Source organism: Mirounga leonina, unplaced genomic scaffold, assembly GCF_011800145.1.
Source record: "Mirounga leonina isolate KUSES-001 unplaced genomic scaffold, KU_Mleo_1.0 Mir_53, whole genome shotgun sequence".
NCBI classification, from domain to species: domain Eukaryota; kingdom Metazoa; phylum Chordata; class Mammalia; order Carnivora; family Phocidae; genus Mirounga; species Mirounga leonina.
The window spans coordinates 61918493-61943581 of NW_023270807.1; the positions used below are offsets into that span (position 1 = coordinate 61918493).

At 40.6% G+C, this 25089-nt stretch overlaps 1 long non-coding RNA gene and 1 other non-coding gene across 6 annotated transcripts in view; both read right to left on the reverse strand.

Annotated features, from left to right (window-relative positions):
* LOC118001543 overlaps window positions 1-25089 on the reverse strand; it is a 189095-nt gene that overhangs the window by 140974 nt on the left and 23032 nt on the right. The window lies entirely within an intron of this gene.
* LOC118001708 lies at window positions 12185-12315 on the reverse strand. The gene has a single exon (XR_004676813.1). It is a non-coding gene; the product is annotated as a small nucleolar RNA SNORA63 (small nucleolar RNA).

Below are 25089 nucleotides of genomic sequence, written 5' to 3' on the forward strand. Positions count from 1 at the left end.
TTATTTTATTTTATTTTATTTTATTTTATTTTATTTTATTTTATTTTTAAAGATTTTATTTATTTATTTGACAGAGAGATAGAGAGCGCAAGTAGGCAGAGAGGCAGGCAGAGGGAGAGGGAGAAGCAGGCTCCCCGCCGAGCAGGGAGCCCGATGCGGGGCTCGATCCCAGGACCCTGGGATCATGACCTGAGCCGAAGGCAGCCGCTTAACCGACTGAGCCACACAGGTGCCCCTCACATTTTTATTTTAAAAGAAAATTTCAAACTGCCCTCTAAAAAGGGTTGTGCTGATTTACTTTCCCAAAGAAATCATTTTAAATGGGAGCAAGGGGAACGAAATGACCCCATATGTTTAGTACTACTGACATTTATTCACATCATGCTAAGAGCTTTTGGATATATTATCCCCTGGGGTCACTACCCTCCTAGAAGTAAGTAGAGCAGAAACCGCGTGGTCGTTTTTTCTGCTGAGACTTCTGGGAGTAGATACACTGGGCCATTTGCACACAGCCACGCCAGCAACCAGCCTAGGTGAGAAGGCCACGGACTGTGATGTCAGGCTGTCTGAGTTCAAACCTTGGTTCTATTTTACTGCCGAGTAACATGGGCTTTACTTCTCTGTGAGGGTTAATTTTATGTGTCAAGTTGGCTAGGCCATAGTGCCCATGTAATTGGGTCAAACATGAGTCTAGATATTGCTGTGAAGGTATTTTTTTAGATGCGATTAACATTTATATCAGTAGACTTTGATTAAAGCAGATTATCCTCCCCCCACCTAATCTGGGTGGTCCTCATCCAAGCAGTTGAAGACCTTCATAGAAAGACTGAGTTCCCCGAGAAAGTAAAATCTGCCTCCATTCTGTCTTCCCACTCAAGCTGTAGCATCAGCTCTTCCCTATGTCTCAGCCCTGCAGATTTCAGACTTGTCAGCCCCCACAATTATGTGAACCAATTCCTTAAAATACATCTCTCACTAGATAGGTAAATACACACATACATATCCTGATGATTCTGTCTCTCCAGAGAATACTAATACACTCTGTTAAGCTTCAGGTTCCTTATCTGTGAAATGGTAACAATGCTCTTTACTCTGTGAGATTACAGCACAGACTAAAGGAAATAATCCATGTTAATGTGGGCAGGCTCTCCAACCAGTCGAAAACCGTAATAGAAAAACTGAGGTCCCCTGAGAAAAAAGAAATTCTGCCTCCAGACTATCTTCAGACTCAAGTGCAATATGAATTGCCAGTGCGGGGCAAACGGTCTGGAATCCAAAAATTTTGACTATTATTTCTAGAAAAATGAACTTGAACCCACTGCTCTGTTCATTGCCACCTCCTCCCCCCATCATGCAACACGAAGTGCACATACTCGAACTCACACTCTCACACACAACCACCAGGTATACACAAGAACCTCTGGGAAACTCCAAGCCCATGTTCTTCAGTTTCCCACAGGAAATGAAAGCCCATATTGCGAAGAGATGTATTCAAGAGCTTCTTGAGCAACGTTGAAGCCAGGAATGAGATCTCCATCTTCTGGAGGCTTGTTTCCCTCTGCAATACCACCTCTCCACTTTGAGCTGGGTACTTCTTGTGTCATTAATTGGAGCTGTTGGCTTCACCACCCACATAGGGTGTGCCCATTAACCTCTGCATCACGCATTATTTGACGCCATGACACTCTCCCCTGCTTCTGTTATGTGTCACTTTTGTTGAGGGTCCGCTCCATCCCTTCTCCCTTTCCCCTGGTTTTCACTTCAGTCAGTCATAACTGCAAGAGGCAAGAGGAAAGGAGGGGGGAATCAGACAAGGAAACATCAATGCCAAGCTCAGCTAAGCCATTATCTAATACCAGACAGGTCACTGCTCCAACTTGGCCTGGAGGAAGCAAGTATTAGACTCTCACTGCCTTTATTTTGTAATGACAATAGGCATGATGAAATTAAGGCTCATATTTTTCCAGGCTTGCTTATTCTCCTAAATATAGATGGTCCCGTGTAGCCAGCAACACATTCTGGGTCACATTCACTCCAGCTTCAACTCTGTGCTTTCAGAAATACTGCTAATATGTCTTGCTACTTTTGGTGCTTCACACAGAAGGGCTTCCCAGAATATGTCCAAATATGCAGGAGAAATTTGAAAATTTATTCATGGCTGAGTTGTCAGCCTAGAGTGCCATTCAAGAGTGGCTCAAATGAAAATTTATTCATAAATACTTGGTGAATATATTATGGCTAACTGAAATGACACTTCGGTATTTTAAAAGTGATTCCAAACATGGAGGTGGACACTCTTGTGAGTGACTTCCTGAGAAGACAGGGTGGAGGAATGGAGAGAGACCCGTGCACTCATGTCTATAGTAGACCCACCAAAAAGCATCTCACTGTGTAATGCTGAGAATTCAAGTTTGAGGATAAAATGGTGAGAAACAACAAATAGCCATATTTATTGCTTGTCAACACCAACAGTGCTCAGGAGAAATTTAGTTCTAATAAAATGAACTAAGTTGGTGAATAAATGGTTTGAATTGTGAATAGGCTTTGAAATGCTTAAACCTTTCCCAAATGAATACATTTCTGTAAATAATACTGTAATTCTTAACAGAATTCTGTTTTTTGATGCAGATCATCTTTGTGACCATGTGTAAGTCAGCAAAAAGCCCGTAACTGATCACAATGTGATGCGATAAGCCTGGACTGGGTCAGATCCCGACATCTGTGCTTTTGTTTGCTGCTACTCCTTCGTGGTCCTGCTGCCTACACCATCTCAGAACTAGCATGTAGCTAATCCGTACTTATAAATTTAACTGGACAAGCTATTTTCCAAACTGGAAAACAAAGGGGGTAACATCTTTTTAAAAAAATTATTTCTTTTAAGAGTAAACCTGCTCTGTTTACCAGCCATCTGGTAACTTCCTCTTGAGCAAGATCCAGAAAATTACTCCGAAGTCCAGAGGCATATGGAGGTCCCAAACGATTCAGAGATCCAGAGTCTGACCAGGTCACAACAATTGTTGCCTCTCAGTGTAACACGGAAGCTCTGTGTGCTTTGCTCTCTGTTCCTGTACATTCTGACTGGTCATTCTTGCCCACTGAGTCAGGACTGCCCAGCCCAGGGGCAGGACTCAGTCAAGTCTTCACTCCTAAGCTCTTCAGTTTACTGTCACATACTGTCGCCAAAACATGCCCATAGTGCTAGGGAGGCTGTGGGCGTATGAGTTTCCCAGGACTGCTGTAATGAAGCATGACAAACTGGGTGGCTTAAATAACAGAAATGTATTGTCTCAGGGTTCTGGAGTCTAGATGTCTAAGATCAAGATGTTGGCCGTGCTGGTTCCTTCTGAGGGCCATGAGGGAGGTTCTGTTCCAGGCCTCTCTTCTAGGTTCTGGTGGCCTCAGGCACTCCTTGGCTTTTAGACGGCATGCTCCTTGTGTCTCCACACTGTCTTCCCTCCACATATCTGTCTCTGTGTCCAAACCCCCCTTTTAGAAGGATACCAATCTTATTGGATTAGGGCCTACCCTAACAACCTCATTTTTCTTATTTTTATAAATACTATTTCCAATAAGGTCACATTCACAGGTTTTGGTTAGGACTTTAAGACCTCTTTTGGTGGAATGTAATTTAACACATAACACTGGGTCAAAATGAACATCCGTATTCAGTCAAGCCAAATGCTGGAAATTCAGCATCATTATGGACCTGCCATGTTAGGTCTCCCAGACCTTGAATCTCTAGAAGCAGCAGTTATGGTCCTTATTCTTCCTCTCACCCAAAGTAAAGGCCCTTTTCTTACTGGGGATATCAGTTCACCTCATCCTCTAAGACAAAATTACTACAGCAGGCATCTGGATCATCTTCAAAGCACCACAGTATTTTATCCCCAAGCAATGGCTGTGGTTATTTAATGTACATTTGTGAAACAAAGAGGGCTACTCAAGTAACAGGACATACCTATCAACTTCTCTCAACTTGAAAAACTGCTACATAAAATAAAGATAATGGCGTCTCTTTTAACCACCTCATAAAGTTGTAAAGACCATATGAGATGGTAGGGGAAATAAATAAACCTAAATAAACCACAATAAAACCTCAAACAGCTCTTAGGTGTAAACCCTTATTGTAGAGCAGGAGTCAACAAACTTTCTCTGTGAACCAGTTAATAAATAAATATTTTAGGCTTTGTGGGCCAAGAGGCAAGATCAAGGATATTATGTAGATACTTCTACAGTAGTCCCACATTATCCATGGTTTCAGTTACCCACCATCAACCACTGGCTGGAAGTAGGTAATCTTCCTGCTACTGTATTTCCAGAAGGTCAATAGTAGCCTAATGTTACGTCACAATGCCAACGTCATTTATTTCATCTCATTGTGTAGATCATCTCGTATCATCACAAGAAGGGTAAACACAGTACAATATTTTGAGAAAGAGCAAAAGAGACCACATTTACATAACTTTTATTGTAGTATATTTTTATAATTGTCCTACTTCACTATTAGTTATTGTTGTTAATCTATTACTGGGTCTAGTTTATAAATTAAACTTTATCATATGTATGTAGGTATAGGAAAAATCATAGTATGCATAGGGTTCAGGACTATATGTGATTTCAGGCATCCACTGAGGAGGGGAGGGTCTTTGAATGTATCTCCTTCAGGTAAGAGGAAACTACTGTACAGCAAGAGTGGAAACAAATTTTTGCAATTTTGTGGGCAAAACTCAAAATATAATAATAATTGAATACAGTTTTTTATAATACAGGTCTACTAATAAGAATAATTAAATTCTTGGGGGGAGGGGCTAACATTTCCTTAATAGGGGTTAAAATTGGTGTTTCCTATGATCCAAATTGGTTGCAAGTGTTCATCTGTTAATGCTGATCTGGAATAAGAGTTTATGCCCTTCGGGGCGCCTGGGTGGCTCAGTTGGTTAAACAACTGCCTTCGGCTCAGGTCATGATCCTGGAGTCCCGGGATCGAGTCCCGCATCGGGCTCCCTGCTCGGCAGGGAGTCTGCTTCTCCCTCTGACCCTCCTCCCTCTCATGCTCTCTGTCTCTCATTCTCTCTCTCTCTCAAATAAATAAATAAAATCTTAAAAAAAAAAAAAAGAGTTTATGCCCTTCATCTCTGAAAATGTCTTTTCACACCTAGAGGTGATCCATGTGGCGCCTAGAACACTGTCCGTTTATAATCACGTCCCTGCAATTTTCACTGCATAGAGTGATGGTGCAAAACAATGCAAGTCCACACAGGGTTTCTGTCGCAGCTCCTCAGCTTGGCTGTTGGAGCACAAGTGCAGTCATAGATGATACTTAAGCAAATGTGTGTGGCTGTGTTCCAACAACACGTTATTTATGAACGCTGACGTTTGAATTTCAAGGACTTTTCACTTTTTTCATGAAATATTATTCTTTTGATTTTTTAAACCATGTAAAAATATAAAAATCACTCTCAGGCTGTACAGAAAGCAAGGGGCTTGATTGGGTCCTAGGAGTGTCTTTTGCCATTTCCTGTTTTAGAGGATTCTTTGACTGAAAAAAATTAATCCTCATCTGATTACTCCTACCTGAGATCATTTATCTGAATTTCCACCAATCACTCTCCCACTAATAATTTACAAATGTTTTCTTATTAATACAGTACATATACTTTACTCCTAAACTGAGTTGTGTGTTCTATAAATTACTTCTCATAAGCAGCACTGGAAAAAACTCGAGTATGTGAAAACTGGGGACCTGGCTTTGTTTTGTCAACATCTCCCAACATTCCAAACAATGTTTATTGTAGAGTGATTTATACAAACTGAACCTTATAAAAATCCCCATACAGGACCTTCCCAAATTGTACCCATTGTCTGGGCTTAGTGCCAGTCCTTGCCCCTTCAGGAAGCCTTCCCCAGCCAATCTGGTCCATCCTTAAGTCCACCTTCTCTGCACTTCCATTGAACTTATGATCCATGCCACATAACTTACCATTAACCCCTGATGAATTCTCATGCTAGTTTTGACTCTTAAATAAAACCAAAAGCACTCCAAGAAAGAAACTGATGTTATCCTTATTTTTCTTTCCCTTGGGAACTAAGTAACTCCATTCTAGGCACCATCAGAGGCCATGAATTCCCTGTCAGTAGGACTGGCTGCTCCCCTGGCACTCCTTTAAGGATTAGGCTGGGTCACTGTCCACCCACATCTCTGGCCCAGAGACTTTTGCCAAGGCCCGACTACACTGAATCAACAATGATGCCATCATGTGGGCACCGAAACTCCAGAGCTCAAGGAAGGGGACTGGTCCTCCAGCCATGGCTGGAAGCCAGGAATTAGTACCTACTTCAGAAGTATTAAATTAGAAAAAAAAATTAACTACTGAAATATTTTCTTAAACACAAAGTTTTAGGGACCACTGACCAAGTTCATGCCCTAATTTGTGCCCTCTCTAAATAGATGAATTTCTAAAATAAAGGGAAAAGCCCAGTGTCTCCCATTCCACTTCAGTCTTCTCACTTGGCATTTTCTTTCTTAGAAGATATTACAGTAATTAGCATACAAATTTTTAAAGGCAAGTCTTGACCCTTGATGTATAATATGAGCCCCACGGCAGTAACTGATATTTTAAAACTTGTCAAAGGAGGGATTTAAAGCACCAGACCAACATGTTTTCCTTTATGGATGACTTATAGTGCAAGATTAATAAAATACTCAAAGATGTGGTAAGAATAGGCGATATCACCACACCTTGGGTGGGGGAAGCCACTTGGCTCTGGCACCCTGTCTCGCCACCTCTGAGGTGTGGCAGAACAGCAGAGTATCACCACACCTACTGAGTGTGGCAGCTCAGTGAAAAGCAAACACTCGAAAGGCAGAAGGAGAAAAATCAATAGAGGCGCCTCAGGAAGTGATAGTATTAAATGATGTGAGGCTCGGAGGATTCTCACTGCAAGTGAAGATACACAATTAAAAAGAGATCACTTCCTGAAGGGTTCTGGCCAGGGCTGTTTGTGAATTCCACAGCCGTGGTTTTTGAGTAAGCTGGGATTGGTCTCTTCTCTGGTCAGTCTCTTATAGGGGATATTTCCCAAATTACTCCATCTTCTAAACACTGTAAGGATTTGGAGACTGAGCTGAAAACTCAATTAACATTATGCAAACTGTGGGCTTCTGATATTTCTAGTAAGTTTAGGGAGCTGCCAAACAATCCTGCCAAGTTCCCTGGAGCTTGGAAAGGCCTGGAAAGACTAATCCAAGAAGATGGCTGGCTGGGACAAGTACTCACTCTTTCACAGGCTGAAAGGGAAATGCGTTGGGACTGGTGAGGTGGACGGTTTGTGAGGGAATTGTGAGGCCCTAAGGATGTCAGCTTTGGAAAAAGCTCTGGGTGGAACTGGACAGGGTTGAGAACAGTGTGTAAGACCACACAGACATGGGAGGTATGCACAAGGAATCAAATGCAAATCTTCATCTGCAATAGAGCTCCTCCTCCAGACAAGATCAAATGTCTAAAGACTTAAGAGAAATTAATCCCAGGAGGTTTCCTTTCCTCTGTAAAGTTGGAAGATGTCAAGTTTTCCATAGAGGCTCTAGGGACAAAAACACATTATCTTCCTTGGTGACACATTTGGCTTTCACACAGATTTGATTTTATTTATAGTTAATGTGTGGTTCTTTTAAAATGGCACCTGACTTCCTCCTCCCTTTTGTTCTACTTTACTTCTTAGAAGACTGACTCGCTGTCAAGAAGATTCGATTTTGGGGGCGCCTGGGTGGCTCAGTTGTTAAGTATCTGCCTTCAGCTCAGGTGATGATCCCACGGTCCTGGGATCGAGCCCCGCATCGGGCTCCCTGCTCGGCGGGAAGCCTGCTTCTCCCTCTCCCACTCCCTCTGCTTGTGTTCCCTCTCTCGCTGTCTCTCTCTCTGTCAAATAAATATTTTAGACAAAAAAAAAAAAAAGAAGAATCGATTTTTGCAGCAAGTGTTCTCAAGGATCATACATAACTGGTATTCACAACATGTTTTTAGTAAAGAAAGGAATGGAAAAACAAAGCAAACATAATGAGCCTTTCTATATGTGCCAGATTCTGTGTTAAAGTATTTTGCATTTATTATCTCACTTCCTTGAGGAAGATATACTCTGTTAATTTTAGAATTGATACAAATCATCACCTGGTTTATTTCCCAGAGTCCAGAGTCTCTCATGGTTTATCTCTCTCTCTGATTTCTTCCCATTCAGTTTTCCCTCCCTTTCCCTTTGGTCTTCCACTCTATTCCTTATGTTCCACATATGATGAAACCATATAATTATCTTTCTCTGCTTGACTTAGTTCACTTAGCATAATCCCCTCCAGTTCCATCCATGTCAATGCAAATGGTGGGTATTCATCCTTAATATATATCCTTAATATACATATATCCATTGTATATATGTATATTAAGGAGGGCACATGTTATGATGAACACTGGGTGTTATATGCAACTAATGAATCGTTGAACACTATATCAAAAACTTATGATGTACTATATGCTGGCTAACTGAACATAATAAAAAAATTTTTAAAAAAGAATTGATACAAATCAGAAAAGTTATTAAATTTCAAAGGGCTAAAGAATAAATGAATAATTGGGAAAAGGGTTTATCAGAAGGGGAGGTCCTCCCGCTCAAGTGTGGCTAGATAGAGTAATCATCACTGTTTTGATTAGCACGTAGGTAAATGATGGCACCAGAAGGGGTCCCAATCCATTCTTCAAACAACCATTATCCAGATCCTCTGCGCAACCCCCCCCCCCACCATGTGACACCACTAATGAGGTTCTCATTAGGTTCAAAATGGAAAATCAGCCATTTCTTTACCTTTCTGAAAGCCCATTCCTTGTCTTCAATTTCCACTTAATATATTCCATTGATAGGTTATCACTGTGTCTTCCAATCATTCATTTATTCAACCATTATTTATTGAGTATCTACTCTGTGCCAGATCCTGGGCTCCACTCCATGCATCTAAAGTAGGCAATCCAAGAAGGCAGTGCATCCAAGAAGGGAACTGCTGCCCTCAAGAGGTCTGCTGTCGATTCCCTTCTCCTCAGGGAGCAGGAGGCAAGGACACTAGCCAGATGTGCACAGTGGCAACCAGGGAGCCACTTCAGTCAGAAAGGACTCAGGACTCCAATATGTGCAGCTAGTGGTGACTCCTCTATTCCCAAATAGGAACTGGAAGACCATTACTTCTAGAGAATCAGTGTCATAAGTCAGGTATAAGAGTCATTGACATAGAAGAAAAATCTAGTTAGTGATCAGAAATGGAAGAAAGCAAATGAGAGTGTTGGTCCCCATTTGGCAGTGGAGGAGGACATGGAGGACTCTCTGAGTCAAGTGTGCCTTGTACTTAGGGACTTTTACTGGGCACAGATTCCTCCATGAATAGTGAGGGAGAGCTCAAGGATGCTGTTCATGCCACTGAGGCAGCTCAGAGTTTCAGAGGGGGAGAGAGGACAGGAAATTAATAATCCCACTGAAAAGACCATGGCATGTAGTCAAATGACTATGGATTCCAGAATCAAACCAGAGTGTCAATGCCGGCACCACGGTTTCCTTGAATAAGCAACTTCAGCTCTGTGAACTTCAGTTTCCTTGTCCGTACACTAGGAATGTTTTTGTTGTAAGAATTAAATGAAATGATGGATATAAAGTCCCTGGCACAGTCTAAATATCCAAAAAGCAGTAGTTATTTCCATTATTTTTAAGCGTGGCAGAATAAGTACTACAATGGAAGAAAGCACCCTAAAAGACATCTTGAAGTCATCCCTGGAGAAGCCTAAAAGAAGTTTCCCTGGTGCACAGCCCTGAAGAATGAGGAGTCCCACAAGTAGTCACGGAGTAAGAGTAGAAGAAACCACATGGGTGAAACATGCCTAGTGCCCACGTGTGGCTGGAGCACAGAGGACACAGTGCATGAGGGAAATCAGTGGACGGGGAGGTGGAGCCATAGCAAGGAGCTGAGCCACAAGGAGATGTGTGCCAGGTGCAAGAGCTACTTCCTCCCTGACCAGAAGATGGTGGAGGGTTTAAAGCTACAGACTACAAGAATCGGGTAATAATAGCTTATCCTTATACAGCCAACACTTACTTAGACCTTCCTATGTGCCTGACACAATTGTAAGCACTTTACCTCTATTAACTCACAGAATCCTCGCATAACCCTTTGAGCTAACTACTAAGAAAACTAAGCCACAAAGAGTTAATGAATTGGCCCCAAAACATAGCACACTAACATAGATGGATAAGGCCAAGAGGGAGGAAGTTTGGAGGGAAGACAGATTGGAAAAGAGAAGCCATTAGAAATGAGTTAGGAGAGAGGTGCCTGGGTGGCTCAGTCTTGATTTTGGCTCAGGCCATGATCTCAGGGTCCTGAGACTGAGCCTCACATAGGGCTCTGCGCCCAGGGGGAAGTCTGCTTAAGATTCTCTCTCTCCCTCTCCCTCCTGCTTACATACATGCAAGCATTTTCTCTTCCTCTCCCTCTCTCTTTCTCTCAAATTAAAAAAAAAAAAAAAAAAAGAGTTAGGAGAGACCATCCAGGTAAGAGATGAAGGTGCCAGAACTAAGGCAAATGGGAAGAAAAAGGAGAGGATACTCTGAAGTGTAAAATCCAGAGTATAGGGAGTCTGGTGACCAGCTAGATATGGAGACAAGTCATTCCTTGGGGAAAACCTCTTTGGAATTCAGTTGATCTGTTTTTCTCTTTGAGATATTTCTATAATATTGTCCTTTTCCAAGGGGATGACTCTGCAAGAATGATAACTTGTACTTTCACCAATATCCATTCACTTGTCCCTATCCCCCAAATCTAAACACTCAAGGTATTAGGACTTCAAAAAAAATTCAACCTGGTATTTTCGCTTTTGCCTTGAAACGGGGTATTTACTCTTCATCTAACAATAGACCTGTTGTTTCTGTCTTCTAGGAGTTTCACTTTGATGTGTCAAAGGAAATGCCATGAACTCTAAGGGAGAGTCATCACTGCGTGAGTGCAGGATAAACAGCAGGTGTGGCTGGGGCTTTAGGAGAGGTGCCAGTCCTCCTATTCCATTTTTAGGGATAAAAAAGATGAATATTTCAAACACTTCGGTTTTCAGAAGTCAAAGACAGTTTCTAAAAGAGTCCTCAAATAGAAACCCAACACTTTAGAGTGAAGCTGCGTCAGAGAGGGGCCTCTCACTGTCCTGATGATCATGATTAGGAAGCCGAAACCAACACACACTCTTCTTTGCATCACTTGGGTGAAGCAGGTGCAAGACAGATGCACTGCCTGAACACCTGGGTAGGTTGAAGTCAGCTGGTTAGTTTGAACATTAAGCAATGAATGTTCCCTTTTAGAACTTTACAAATTAAATTGTGTCCTAGACATGAGTAAACAGATGATCTGCAATGGACAGTTTCAGGGACCAGAAAGAGATAATAGCCAGAATCCCTTACATTCTTATTGTCTCTGGATCCTTCACACAGTGGTCTCCCTGAAGTGATCATATGCATATTCTTGTCCCCACAGAACAGCTAAGGGATCTGAAGCTTGGAGAGCTGTCTTGCCCAAGGTGACAAAATGATGGTAGCAAAGTAGGACAGGCCTGACTGTAAGCCTAGTGTCTTTGCTACCACACCATGATGAAGTGGATTATGATGGCTTTAGTTCTACTATCAACAGAGTCCTCTTTTCCTAACAATAGAAACTTCTCATTCCTGGGGGGACCTATTCCCCTACTTAGGAATGGATATGTAATCTAGTATATAGATCTTCTCCATTTAGTTAAAGGTCAGACAGCTGATCCAAGCTGGCCCACCTTCTCTTTTCCCCAGTCCTCCTCATCTTTCTTTCTTGGTGAAAGATGTACTTTTCCTGCTGAGGCTGTAGAGCTGTAGAGGCTGGGGGGTCTTTTTTTTTTTTTTTTTTCCCAGTGTTTTTTTTTTTTTTTTTTTAAGATTTTATTTATTTATTTGACAGAGAGAGACACAGCGAGAGAGGGAACACAAGCAGGGGGAGTGGGAGAGGGAGAAGTAGACTCCCTGCTGAGCAGGGAGCCCGATGTGGGGCTCAATCCCAGGACCCCGGGATCATGACCTGAGCCGAAGGCAGACGCTCAATGACTGAGCCACCCAGGCGTCCCTCAAGTCAGTGTTTTACTTGGTAAACATGTCTGAGACCATGCATCCCTGGCTGCTAAGCACCATGGCGGACAGGGCTAGAAAGGTAACAGCTTTATTTTGAGCAAGGGGCAAAGACAAGGCAGCACTTTACAGCTACATTGTAACTAGATCCTGCATGAGGCTGGGGGGTCTTAAACAGCCCTGACCCATCATATTCATCCTGGGGAATGACTTTCAAAGAGATGGAGCTAAAATTAAATCATGTTTAACCTTCTGATTCCAGTCATGTCAGAAAGTAGCCCTACCTTTGGACTGTTCAGTTCAGTTACATCAACCCATAAATTATTTTTGGAGCGCCTCGGTGGCCCAGTTGGTTAAGCATCTGTGTTTAGCTCAGGTCATGCTCTCAGGGTCCTGGGATTGAGCCCCATGTCGGGCTCCCTTCTCCGCGTGGAGCCTGCTTCTCCCTCTCCCTCCACCCCTCCCCCTCCCCCTCCACCCCTCCCCTTGCTTGTGCTCACACACTCTCTCTGTCTCTCAGATTAAAAAAAAAAAAAAAAAGCTAATAAATTATTTTTAAACCTTTAAACTCATTTGAGTGTATTGTCTTGATGTTTGGATTTTGGTTCAGTCACTTTCAACCAGAAGTTCAGATCAACAGATGTCCAATAGAAATAATGAACCTGAACATGAGCGGCTCAGAGAAGACCCCCTGAACACACTACCCGGTGCCCCATCCTCCCCTTCCACTTCTAGGCCCACCCTCAGTGATGATTCATCCATGCTGCTGAGGAGTCTACAATCTGGGGTTCTTTCAGGGAACTCTGAACTGTTCCTTTCTGTAACCAGAGTGGTTTGTTCCTTCCTCTGTCTTGGATTCTTAAAAAGCATGCCTTGGGTCAGGTCAGTGGCTGAGATATGATCTCCTGGTAGCCCCTTATCTCTGGGAGGTGGAAGGGAAGTGTAAGATGGGGCTATGGTGGGTTGTGCACAGCAATATTCATAGAATCAGAGGGAGAGAGTGGATTCTATTCATCTTACTTGTTTGCACTTGGATGGCTTTCAGGGCACTGAATCAATAAAACCAAGTACTTCACAAGACCTCCATCTGGCCAGGAAGGCCCCACGAGGATTCGCCGCTTGGAGATTTCTGTCCAGAGCTCTTACCCATACTCCCCACATGGAGTCCAACCCAGAAAAAACTATGACAAAGTCCGTGCCCCTTCATGTCTCTCCCAAAGCTAAACAGAGACAGTGATGAGACCTAAATATGTTTGCTTTTCCTATTTCTACCAAATATACAGTGTTTCAAAAGAAATGCCTTATGTAAACACAATAACAAAACCTAATGTGCACATAATGAAGTTGAAAGGAAACTGTGCCCTGTTTCCCTCCTCCTGCTTACAAATTGCTACTTTGGCAATGCTAAATTCTGGAAAAAACAAAACAAACTAACAAACAAAAAAAAAACTGGAACTATTCTGAGGCATAAATTCCAGCCCCCAAACCAAAACAAGTATCTTTGATTTCTTTAAATAATGGCATATATGAGGTTTAAGCAAAAGCTGTCTCACTGGCCCTCTAGAATATGCACACCACAGTGATGGGCTCGCTACCGGTGGGTGTGCATTTTGACTTGCACGATCTGGCCTCAAGAACATTTCTGACATATTGTTGTTTGTTTTACTCAGGATTAGCAGAAAATTTCTGTGGGTGTTTTACGTCACTGGAGTAGGAAGCACTGCAAAACTGTACCCGCCTGGTTGATATTTCTGGAAAGAGAGCTCTAAATTATTAGAAGAAGGAGAGAATGGCAGGAAAGAAAAGAATGAGTAAGAATCAAGAAAGCCCCATCAGGAAAGCCCCACATGGAAAACTGAATTGATGGCAAATGGGATTTCTTGTATGTAGTGGCATTCAGCTCTGCTACATGGGAAAATCAAAGTTCTGATTGTGTCAGAGGGCGTGAACAAAAGTGTGGATCTCATCTCAGTGTCTACCAATTGGTGGAACTGAACTTCAGCAAACAGCAGTGAGAGTTATAACAAAGCACTAGAATTTCCCTTTCAATAAACTGCAGATCTGTATATAATTGGAAGGAAGGGGCTAGTGGAGTTTAGTCTGGAAACATTTGGTATGAAGTTTGAGATTTTTCAGATAGTCCAAAGGAGTAGAACAGTCACGGAATGTCTAGCCCACATGTGTTTTGTTTTGTTTTGTTTTTTAAGGCACAAGAAAAAAACCAACACTGAAACATAAGAATGGGCAAAAGATGTGAAGATACAGTTTGCAAAAGTAGAAATACAAATGCCAAGACTCAAAAAAGGAAAAGCAAACAAATAAAAGCCTTGATGTCATTTATAATCAAGGAGATGCCATATAAAATACTACGGCCATATTTTTTCATCTATAAAATGAACACAGTATTTTTTAATGTGATAATCTTGTCTTTGACAGGGTGTCAGGTGACAGGCACACTTTTGTACCAATTCAATTAATACTATCATTATGGAAAGTAATTTGCCAGTATTTTTTTTAAAGGCATGCCCTTTGACCCCCATAAGCTTACTTCTAGGAATTTACCCTACGGACTATTATGAGAAGCACACAAATATTTACATTCATAGTAGCACTGTTTAAATGTTGAAAAGTGGGAAATAACTCAAATGTCTAACTATAGGAGAAGGGTTAAATTAATTTACTCACATAACAATATTATAAAAATGTTTTAAAGTATTTTATCAAAAACATTTAGGGTCATGGGAAAGTGCTTAATGTAATATTAAGAAGCAATATCCAATTCCAGAGTTATATTTAAAATATGATCTTATATATCACTTATATAATATATATTTACTATATATAATATAGTAAATATGGTACATATAATCTATAGTAAATATTTATACAAGGAAGAATACAGGAGAAAATAAAATGTGTTCATGGTAATAGTCACTAGTGGTAAAACTATAAATTATTTTTATTTATATATTTTTTTAATTATCTATAATTTTTTAATATGAGGTGTGGGAATCCTAAAAAAAAAACAAAAACATACTTAAGATGTACTAAGGAATATCTCTAAGATAGTCAAATAGACAGCCAGATTGGGCAAAGTATTTGGTCTTCAACATTTTCTTGCATTTATTTGATTGATTGATTGATTGAGTGAGTGAGAATGGGGAGGGACAGATGGAGAGAGAGAATCTTAACCAGTTTCCATGCCCAGCACGCAAGCCCCATGTGTGGCTCAATCCCATGACCCTGACAGCATGATTTGAGCCAAAATCAAGAGTCAGTCGCTTAACCGACTGGGCCACCCAGGCTCCCTGCATTTATTTTTTAAAAAGCAAAGCAGTGTTATAAAGTAGTAAAAGGAGTACTGGACTCGTAAATATGTTATATGTCATATAAAATATGGCCTGTTATATATGTGTATGTGATATACACATATTACACATATTCCAAAAAGGATTTTGATCTCTTAATAATATGAAGATGTGTGAGAAGCAGGTATTATACATATACAAAAGGAAACTTAGAGACTCTTCAGAATCAGACAAAAGTGAAAGTTCACAGTACCAGAAACATGGAGTATGTTTGTATGAGCCTATATTTAACTTGGAGCCTCTTAGAAGTCAAGCCAAATGAGGAAACATAATGAGTTACACAGTTCTAATTATCTGATGAAAGGAAGCACACAAGTTTATCTGGAAAGACAGACTTCTTTTTCCTACTGACTTCTAATAGAAATTTCCTGTGTACATCTTTATATAAGAAATGTTGCCTAGCAAAATAACATTGATCTTTGACAGACGTCAAGGACATCATATTAAAATAAAGCTCAATGAATATTTCTAAAGGAGTCAAGCTAACACAGCCTTGGTATGAGTTGCTTTCGGGTGAGCTAGCTTGATGCAGGAATAAAACTTAAAAGAATCCAGAAAGAATTCAAACTGTCTGTCACAGGCGGGATTTGACACATAGCGTGTTTTATAAAAATTCTAATCCACTGCCAATATTGAAAAATCAGATTTTACATAAAAATCCAAGTTTGGAGTTTCTTTTAAAAGGCTGCAATATTTGGCAAATTAAATCACTTTGTTCATAACCATTGGATGGCCTTTAGCAGCCAATGACTCTTGGGTCATTTGTTCAGAGCTAAAAGTCTTCCTTCATTGGTCATGCTGGCCTGACTCCTAGACACGTGTGCACATGTGAGCCTAGATCTAGAATAATGAACAGATAGCACACCCTTATCTCTCAACTATAAATTGTTTCATGTTGACTAAATCTAGACAGCAGTCCATTTAACACTGAGCTCTTAGATGGTACATTAAAAGACAGCATAATTGATTCCATAAATCAGAAAAAGTTCATGAAATAACAGGCTTGGAGCTGTGATCTGATAGAGTTGGGCACCAAGGAAACGACTGTTTTAAAGAAGTCATATGCTAAAGTCTGAGGGGATTTGGAATTCCTGCTTTTCTGATGATCAAGGTGGTTGGCACTCAATCAAGTAAGTGCCGCCTCTCCCACTACATCATGACTTTCCCTCCTTTCTCCTGCCTCCCTGTGCCGACTTTTCCCAGCACTGTCATGAGGCATTTATCTGAGTTTTTCCCAGGGGCAGTTTCCCAACTTTGCACTGGCCCACATGTACTCTTACCAGTTCTCCCACCCTGCCCCCACACATGGTGATTCATGCTAGAATCTTGTGAAAAGGCAAGTGGGAATTCTGAGTTCAACTTCTAGCACAGAAATAAGAGGTGTTAGCTAATCCATACAGAGACTGAACTATAAAAAATATATATATATATCCTTGAACTCTGAGCCAATGTTATAATAAACCAAGCTAAGACATCTCCAAAACATCTACCTACTGGACCATCTTTAGTGGTAGCAAGAAAGAGTAGTTTTCTTTAGTCAAGCCATCTGTGGCAGAGGGTGTTGTTTGCGTGGTTGTTAGCCATCCCCTATCTTCTTGCTCATAGTTTTGTGGGTCAGCATTTGAGAAGGGCTCAGCTGAGAAGTTCTTGCTTGGAGTTTCTCATGCACAAGTAGACAGATGTTGGCTGGGGCTGCCATTGTTTAAAGACTGGACATTCAAGACAGCTCATTCTTGTGGCTCGAGTTGACATTGACTATTGGCTTGAAAGCTCAGCTGGAGCTGTTGACTAGAGAACCCACATGTGGCCTCCCCAGCATGGTGGTCTCAGAATAGTTAGACTTCGTTCACTGCAGCTGTTTCCAGAGTGAGCACCCCAAAAGAACTAAGCAGAAGATGCATGGCCTTTTGTATCCAAGCTTCAGAAATCACACATCACTTCTACCATGTTCTATGGGTTGAGGCCAGCCCAAGCATGCCCTGATTTAAGCAGGTAAAACATAAGCCTCACTTCTCAATGGGAGAAGCGTCAAGGAACTTACAGATTTGGTTTAAATCTGCAAACTGTGACACATCAGCACAGTATACTCTTCCAGGATATCTCTGCATTTACAAAGTTACATGCTGTACAAGTCAGCTGCTCATTTTAGTGCAAGAAGGATCTGTTCTAAGTTTGCCAATTTTATGAGGGACTGTGGATGAAAGACTTCAGTATCTGCCACCTCATTTTCCCTGTCATTTTTTATTAACTCTAGCAGAGTCTGGTACCTTCTCAGGCTGCCCCAGGTTTCTCTACTCCTCTATTCCCTCTTTTTCCTCCCCCCCTTTCCCTGCATCCCTCCCTCTCTCACTCTCTTTGTCTTTCATTCCCCTTCCTTCCCTCCCTCCATCTCTCTCATTTTCCCTCTCTTTTCCACCAAAGCTAGTCTTTTTGCTCCACATACACATAACTTATTTCAGACAGGACACCCCACCGTTGCCCTGACACTACCCAACTGAGACTAAGAACATTCTGTAGGTTACAGTTCCAAATTCCTGGGTCCAAGAGTATTATGGGTCCAGAAGGAAAAGATTTACATGCTACTCAGCCAGGCCTGTTAGAGCACACCCTTCGAGAACAGGCATGGACATTTAGGAAAGCTAATCTACTATATTTGAGTAGCAGAAAAACAATTAATCAGTTATGTATAAGTTGGGCTCTAGTAACACAAAATAGCTCTCCCAAAATCAACATTCCCTTCACTGGCTTTCTATTACCTTCAATCTAACTGGCTGATTTGCAGTCCACTTGCATCCTGCCCTCTGCATCCACAACATCTTCCGTGAGCTCCACAGGCAGCGATGCTGAACCATCCTTGTCTACTTGCCCAGTTCACTGATTCCGATCATGAGCCCCCAATTCTAACTTACCAGAGCACAACATTTCCGGTCATGTAAAATTAATCTCACACATTACTTACTCCAGAAAAATAGTTGCAAACAAAAGTTTAGACTGATAGCTGGACTCAGACATTCTTGAGCTGAAGGCAGAATCATGTTCTCATACGCAAACAATGAATCATGGAACACTACATCAAAAACTAATGATGTAATGTATGGTGATTAACATAACAAAATAAAATAAAATTTTAAAAAAGCAATATGAAAGATAAAAATGAAATTAACTTGTATAACTTCAACATTTCTGGCACAACTCTGCCGTAGGCATGTGTGCCTAGGTCCCTTAGTCATGGAAGTTCACAGAATATAGGAGCTTGGTTTTATGTATGTCATTATATAGGTGCCTAAGAAATAGTCAAGTGAATCTTTTACTGCCTCCCCCAAATAAAAAATGTAGATATAGGTCATCCCAGTTATATGGGAAAGGATGCTGCAGTAGCCATGGTTGTACCCCCAAGAGAGGGTGCATGTGCTTTTTAGGATTGGGAGTGTATGGTAGCTATTGGGAGCAAGAACTGAGGTATTGGTGCCTATTTCCTTCCTAAGACTGGGAAGCTATTAAATGCACATAATAACATGGACAAATAGGGCGCCTGGGTGGCTCAGATGGTTAAGCGTCTGCCTTCGGCTCAGGTCATGATCCCGGGGTCCTGGGATCGAGTCTCGCATCGGGCTCTCTGCTCCTTGGGAGCCTGCTTCTCCCTCTGCCTCTCTCTCTCTCTCTCTCTGTCTCTCACGAACAAATAAATAAATAAAAAATCTTTAAAAAAAAATAACATGGACAAATAACGTACAAATAATACATAAATATTCAAGTCCCATCTTAATGCAGTTACAAATGGAGGAGGAAGTAAACACATAGTGGTCGAGAGTTCAGATTCTGTGGTCAAAACCATCTGAACACAAACCCCAGTTGTGTGATCTTGGGCATAACCAATTATCTCTTCAATCCTCAGTTTCCTCTTCTGTAAAAGGAAAATAAGAATAAATACCCCATATAATTATTGTAAGAGTTCAGTAAAATAAACTAGCATATTTCCTGTGCACAGTAAATACTGCTGTTACCTTGTAAAAGGCAGAATGAAATAGCGGTTTATTATACTTGTTCAAATAAAAAATATAGGAGCAAAGGAAAGCAGTGATTGCATCATCCATGAAGACACTTTTCTCCAGACACCTTCTTCTTCCACACAGCACAATTAACAATGTTCTCAATCTCCAATGTGATCTCTCTTTAAAAGATCATTGCCCATTGCCATAAGCATCGAAACATGCCAGGATGAAGACTTGCCTTGATTGCTACGTATCTTGATCACCACATATGCATACCCACACATGGGCACATATAGTAACAGCATACTGCCCCATTTCCTTGTTCTCCTTTACAAGAAAACTCTTCAAAACAACCTTCTATGTTCACTGACTCTATTCCCTCCCCTTCCACACTCTTCAACCCATTCCTACTGGTCTCTCATCAGCCCCCTTCAGGAAAAACTCTCATCACAATCAGCACCAGCCTCCATATGTCTTACATCCTTATTCATTCCTCAGTGACATCTTCTAGTCCCTGGCTTTATATACTGTCCATAACTTATGGCTCCCAATTTTTGTATTTCCAACATTGATCATATGCCTACTGTCCAGATTCATACATCTATCTTCCAACTAGACATTTCCATCTGCTCATGTAATAGAAACCCCACTCTTAAAATGTTCACAACTGAGCTCTTGATTCTCCAATCCTCCCCAAAGTAAAATTAAAAAGTCTTCACCTCTTTCAGTCTTATTCATCTCAGCCAATGGCAACTCTATTGTTATCTTTCTAGTTGCTCAGGCCAAAGCCTTCAAGTGAAGAGTGAAGCCTTGACTTCACTCTTTCTAGCACACCTCATATCTAATCCTTCAGCAAATCCTGAGGGCCTTATCTCCAAAATATACCCAGAATCTAACCACTTCTCACTTCTCACCACTAGACCCCTAATCCAAGCCACCATAATTTCTAGGTCATTGTGACAGCCTGCTAGCTGCTTTCTCTGCTGCCATCCTTGTCTCAACATCATCTCTCACAGTAGCCCAAGGGAACTGTTTAAAACATGTCAGGACAACCTTCTGATCAAAACACTGGGAGGCTTTCCATTTCACTCAGAGGGAGTGATCTGGTCCTGGCTACCTCCGTAAAATCTATCTCCTACCAGTGTCCTTGCCCACTTGGCTACCTCAGCTAACCACTGCAACTGCCTCCTGTTTCTTAGCTTCCCTCAGTCCTGCTCTGATCACATTGGTCTCCTTTCGCTTTCTTAAGTATTCTGAGCCCACACTTTGCTATAGGCCTTTTGCATTTGCTGTTCCCTCTGCCAAGAAAAACCTTTCCTCAGATAATCTATATGATTTATACCCTTTCCCCCTCAGGTTTCTGCTCAAACATCACCTAACCAGAGGGACCGATCTTTGCACCAGTCACTTTCTATTCTTTTAACCCACTTTATTTTTCTTCTTACCACATATGAACACTAGACGTACTCTAAGTGTTTATTCATTTATTTATCTTCTCTCTGCCCCGTCTCAGTGCAAGCTTCATAAAAGCAAGGACTAAATTTTAATCACTGATTTAGTCCCAGTGCATGAAATAGTGCCTGTCTGACAGTAAATACTCAGTAAATATTTGCTGAATGAATGAATGAAGTGGTTTTTTACTCAATGCACAATCTGCGGTAGGCAGCACGAGTTTTAAAAGTTAAAGGAGATCAGATGTGGGTGAGTCAGAAAAGAATGACAGTGAAAAATCAATGAAACTGATTAATTGTCCAGTTAAAGCTGTCCATTAAAAGCTGATTTTTCTGTTGCTGAAATTTCCAATAAAAGAATCACTCCCCTGACTAAAACCTACACCAGGCTGAGTCATAGAGGACATGCTGCTAGGCCAGTTTTTCTCCTGAGTGACCTGAATGACTCAAAGTGCCAATGACAATGTAGGCCTTATGTCCCAGGAACTCCACTTAGAAGTCTGGAATCAACTGTGGACTTCATTCAAGTAAGTCTTGCTCGACTTGGTTAACTTGAAACTCTTCATTCCTTGAACAACATTGCTGCTGTATCTTTTGTCATCCACTTGCCGTGTGACTAATTTGAATGTTAACATTTTTAAGTGAAAACGCTTTGATGCTAAACAAAGCTTTGAAGACTTTCAAATGCCTGGATATGATATTTTTTTTGGGGGGGAAGGCAACTTAAGACTTGCTAATCATAAAGTAAATATACATGATTTTAATTGAGTGCCAGGAGCCCAAACCTATTATTTAAGCATAAGAACCTCTTACAAAATGCTAAGTATTGTGGCATGCTATTTGAATGTGTCCCATATTTTAATGAACCATACACTAAGCTTAGTTCTAAGACATAAAAATTTCCTTCACTCACCCCAACTACATAAAGTGAGATGAACAGTGGTAAAGTGCCCAACCTGACACAAAAGTGTTAAGAGTTTTATTATTATTACTTATTATTATTTGTTTTGGGAAAATATTTTTGTTTTAATACTTTTAATGGGGTTTGCTACTACCTTCACAATTAATTTACAGGTCCATATTTGTATTAAATGACCAGACATAAATCTTTTGGATAAAAGGGCCAAAGAATTACTATTTCTAAAAATTCTTTGGGAAACAAAGAGAACAAAGAAAGAAAATAGTTTATGTTGTCATAACCAAGTTAAAAAAAAATAGATCTGGTTAGCCTTGGGAGATGCTATTAAATGGCACCGGAACTACTCCTTTGTGTAAGCTTTTGGCCTTGCCTTAGGGAAGATATTCAGCTGGTTCAATTTTCACCTCCAGAGACAAGGAGAGGAAGTGAGGAGCTTGGAATACCCAGATAAACTTCCTAAGAAGGGAACTGACCAGCTACAATGTGGTATGTTGCATCCTGGGAGATTCAAAGACATAGTCCAAAAACTTCACAGAGCTCCCAGTCTGGAGGACAAAACCTTTATCATAGTGCTACTAGGATCCAGGTTGTCATGGGTACAAAGATGGGGCCATAGAACTCTGAATGTGGCTTTAGAGGGAGAAGATGCAGCCAGGTTTGGGAAGGCTTCCCAGGAGACCAACTCTTAAATCTTGAGAAATGAGTAGGAGGTGACCTGACAATAAAGATCTAGAAATGGAGGAGAAAGATAAGAAGGGAAAGATCATCTGAACTGTTGTCCCATACAATAGCCACTATTCACTTGTGCCTATTTCAGTTAACTAAAAACCAATGAAATACAAATTTTAGTTTATTGGTCACACTAGCCACATTTCAAGTGCTCAATATCTACATAAGGCTAGTGTTGACCATATTGGACATCATTACAAAAAGTTCTACTGAAGAACACTGACTCTGAACAAAAAGAAGTGTGACAGCACAGAGACCTAAGAGCAGGTATTGGTGGGAATAAGTGCAGGTGGGTAAGTACAGATGGAGGGCAGGCTATCCAGAGAGGGTACCCAGGTAATGAGGCTGGAGGCATAGGCCAGTGCAGACAGACCATGAAGTTCCTTGGCTGATACCACAAAATGTAGAAGGATTCAAGTCCTGGCAAGTTCTGCCTCTCATTATGAACCATTCCCTACAGCCCTGGAAAGCTGCATGGCCAAAACATTTGAACAAGCATCCTTAGTTCACCAATTGTATATATGAAACCATATGTCTCCTGGTAATGATGGCAACTCGCCACATCATGAAATCATTATTTTTCTTTGAAAAAAGGAGATTGAATTTTTTATTTGAGCATCTTATCCCCCTTTTATTTTTTATATATTAAAAAAAAATCTGTGTAACATTTTGCACTTAACAAAAACTGAGTTTTTATAGTTTCTTGGGTCTATAACATGCAGATTTTGGTAGAGCTACATTTTGGCTATAGGAACACATGGTCATGCTATTAAGAATTCAAGAATAATTGTAGGTAAACTCCACCCAAACTCACGAAGCATTTTTCCTCAAACAATTAAAGATCAAAACGAGACTTTAAGAATAATATAGATAAATTTAGAAATAAGTAGGAGTAGATCACTCATTTAGGATTCCCTCCCCTACAGGGGCACAACAGGGCTGGGGTCAAACATCTGTCACTTAGCTATGTGGCTTTGGTTCAGTCCCTTAACCTCTTCAACCTGTGTCTGCATCTGTAAAAGAGTATGAAAAATGCTTCTCTCAAGATGTGGCAGAGACTAATTAAGTTAAGATATGTAGCCGCAGTTAGCACATGAGATCACTCTGTGTGTTTGTTGGGGAAGGTAAAGAGAAGGGGAGTGGTTGCTTGATAGCCATTTAAATACCTAATGATGCTACAAGTTTGTCCTGGCAATATTTCCTGACATGGGTTTTAAGGCTTTTTACACCAAAAATGTACATCAAAGATTATTAAGTAACAAAACCACAAAAAATAGTAACTCACATTTATCCCAGGCACAAGAGCCCAGCACTTGCAAGGCTTTCATGAAAATGGATGTTTATCATGATGGTTCCCAAACTTTCCCATTCATAGTACACTTAATGACTCAGTAATTTTTTTCACAGGGCCCTACACCAAAATGCATACCTAACATTTTTATTTATTAAGTAGTTAGGGCCAAATAACACACTATAATGATTCATGCAGTGTTCAACAGATATTTCCTAAGAAAATTTAAAATGAGCCACAGCACCCTTATGACTTCATTGCAGCATCCAGGGCACCTTGGTATGTAGTTTGGGAACCATGGATTTAGTATTTTACACTTTACAAAGCACTTTTACAGCCATCAACTCACTTGTCTTCTCCAGAAGCCCTATGAGACCTGGAGCAGATGAGAAAATTGAAACTACAAGAGAATGCATTCAAGATTTCATAGCTAGGAAGTTGCAAGTCAAGATATAAGTTTATTGGGTTCTGACTCCAGAGTCTTCCTCCTGATCTGTAAGCTGTTTCTTCCTCCACTCAGAATGTCAATGGCATCTTTTATTAATCTTCACTATTTTTATGTATCATTTCCCCTGAAAATTTAGTAAATTGAGATACTCAAGAAATATTTCCATGCCAGGATGCTCCTTTTCAAATTTATATTTTAATGCCTCAACCAGACAAAGTGCTATCCTGAAAATGTTTTTACAGGAAATGAACCTCTACCAAAAAAAAAGAAAAAAAGAATTGTAGCAGGTGTATTCATGTTTCAGAACAAAGCAAGGCACAAGTTTTCAGACGAAATAATAGAAAAGTTGTCATGCAAATTACAGAATGAAAATAATAATAGTAATAGCAGCTACCAGTTACTGAAAGGTTAAACTGTGCCAGACACCTTACTAAATGATTTATAAAAATTAAATCTTTCCAATAACTCTGTGGTATAGATATGATTATGACTCACATTTTAAAAGGTGGAAAACTTGAGGATCAGAAGAGGAACTTAACCAATATACTACTGAAAAAGGAGCTGGAATAGCAGAAACAATCTTGAAAAAGAAAACAAGTTGGAGGACACAGACAACCTGATTTCAAGATTTACTATAAAGTTACTATAATCCAGACAGTGTGATATTGGCAAAAGGATAAACATACAGCTTGATGGAATAATATACAGTCCATAAACAGATCCACTCGGTGG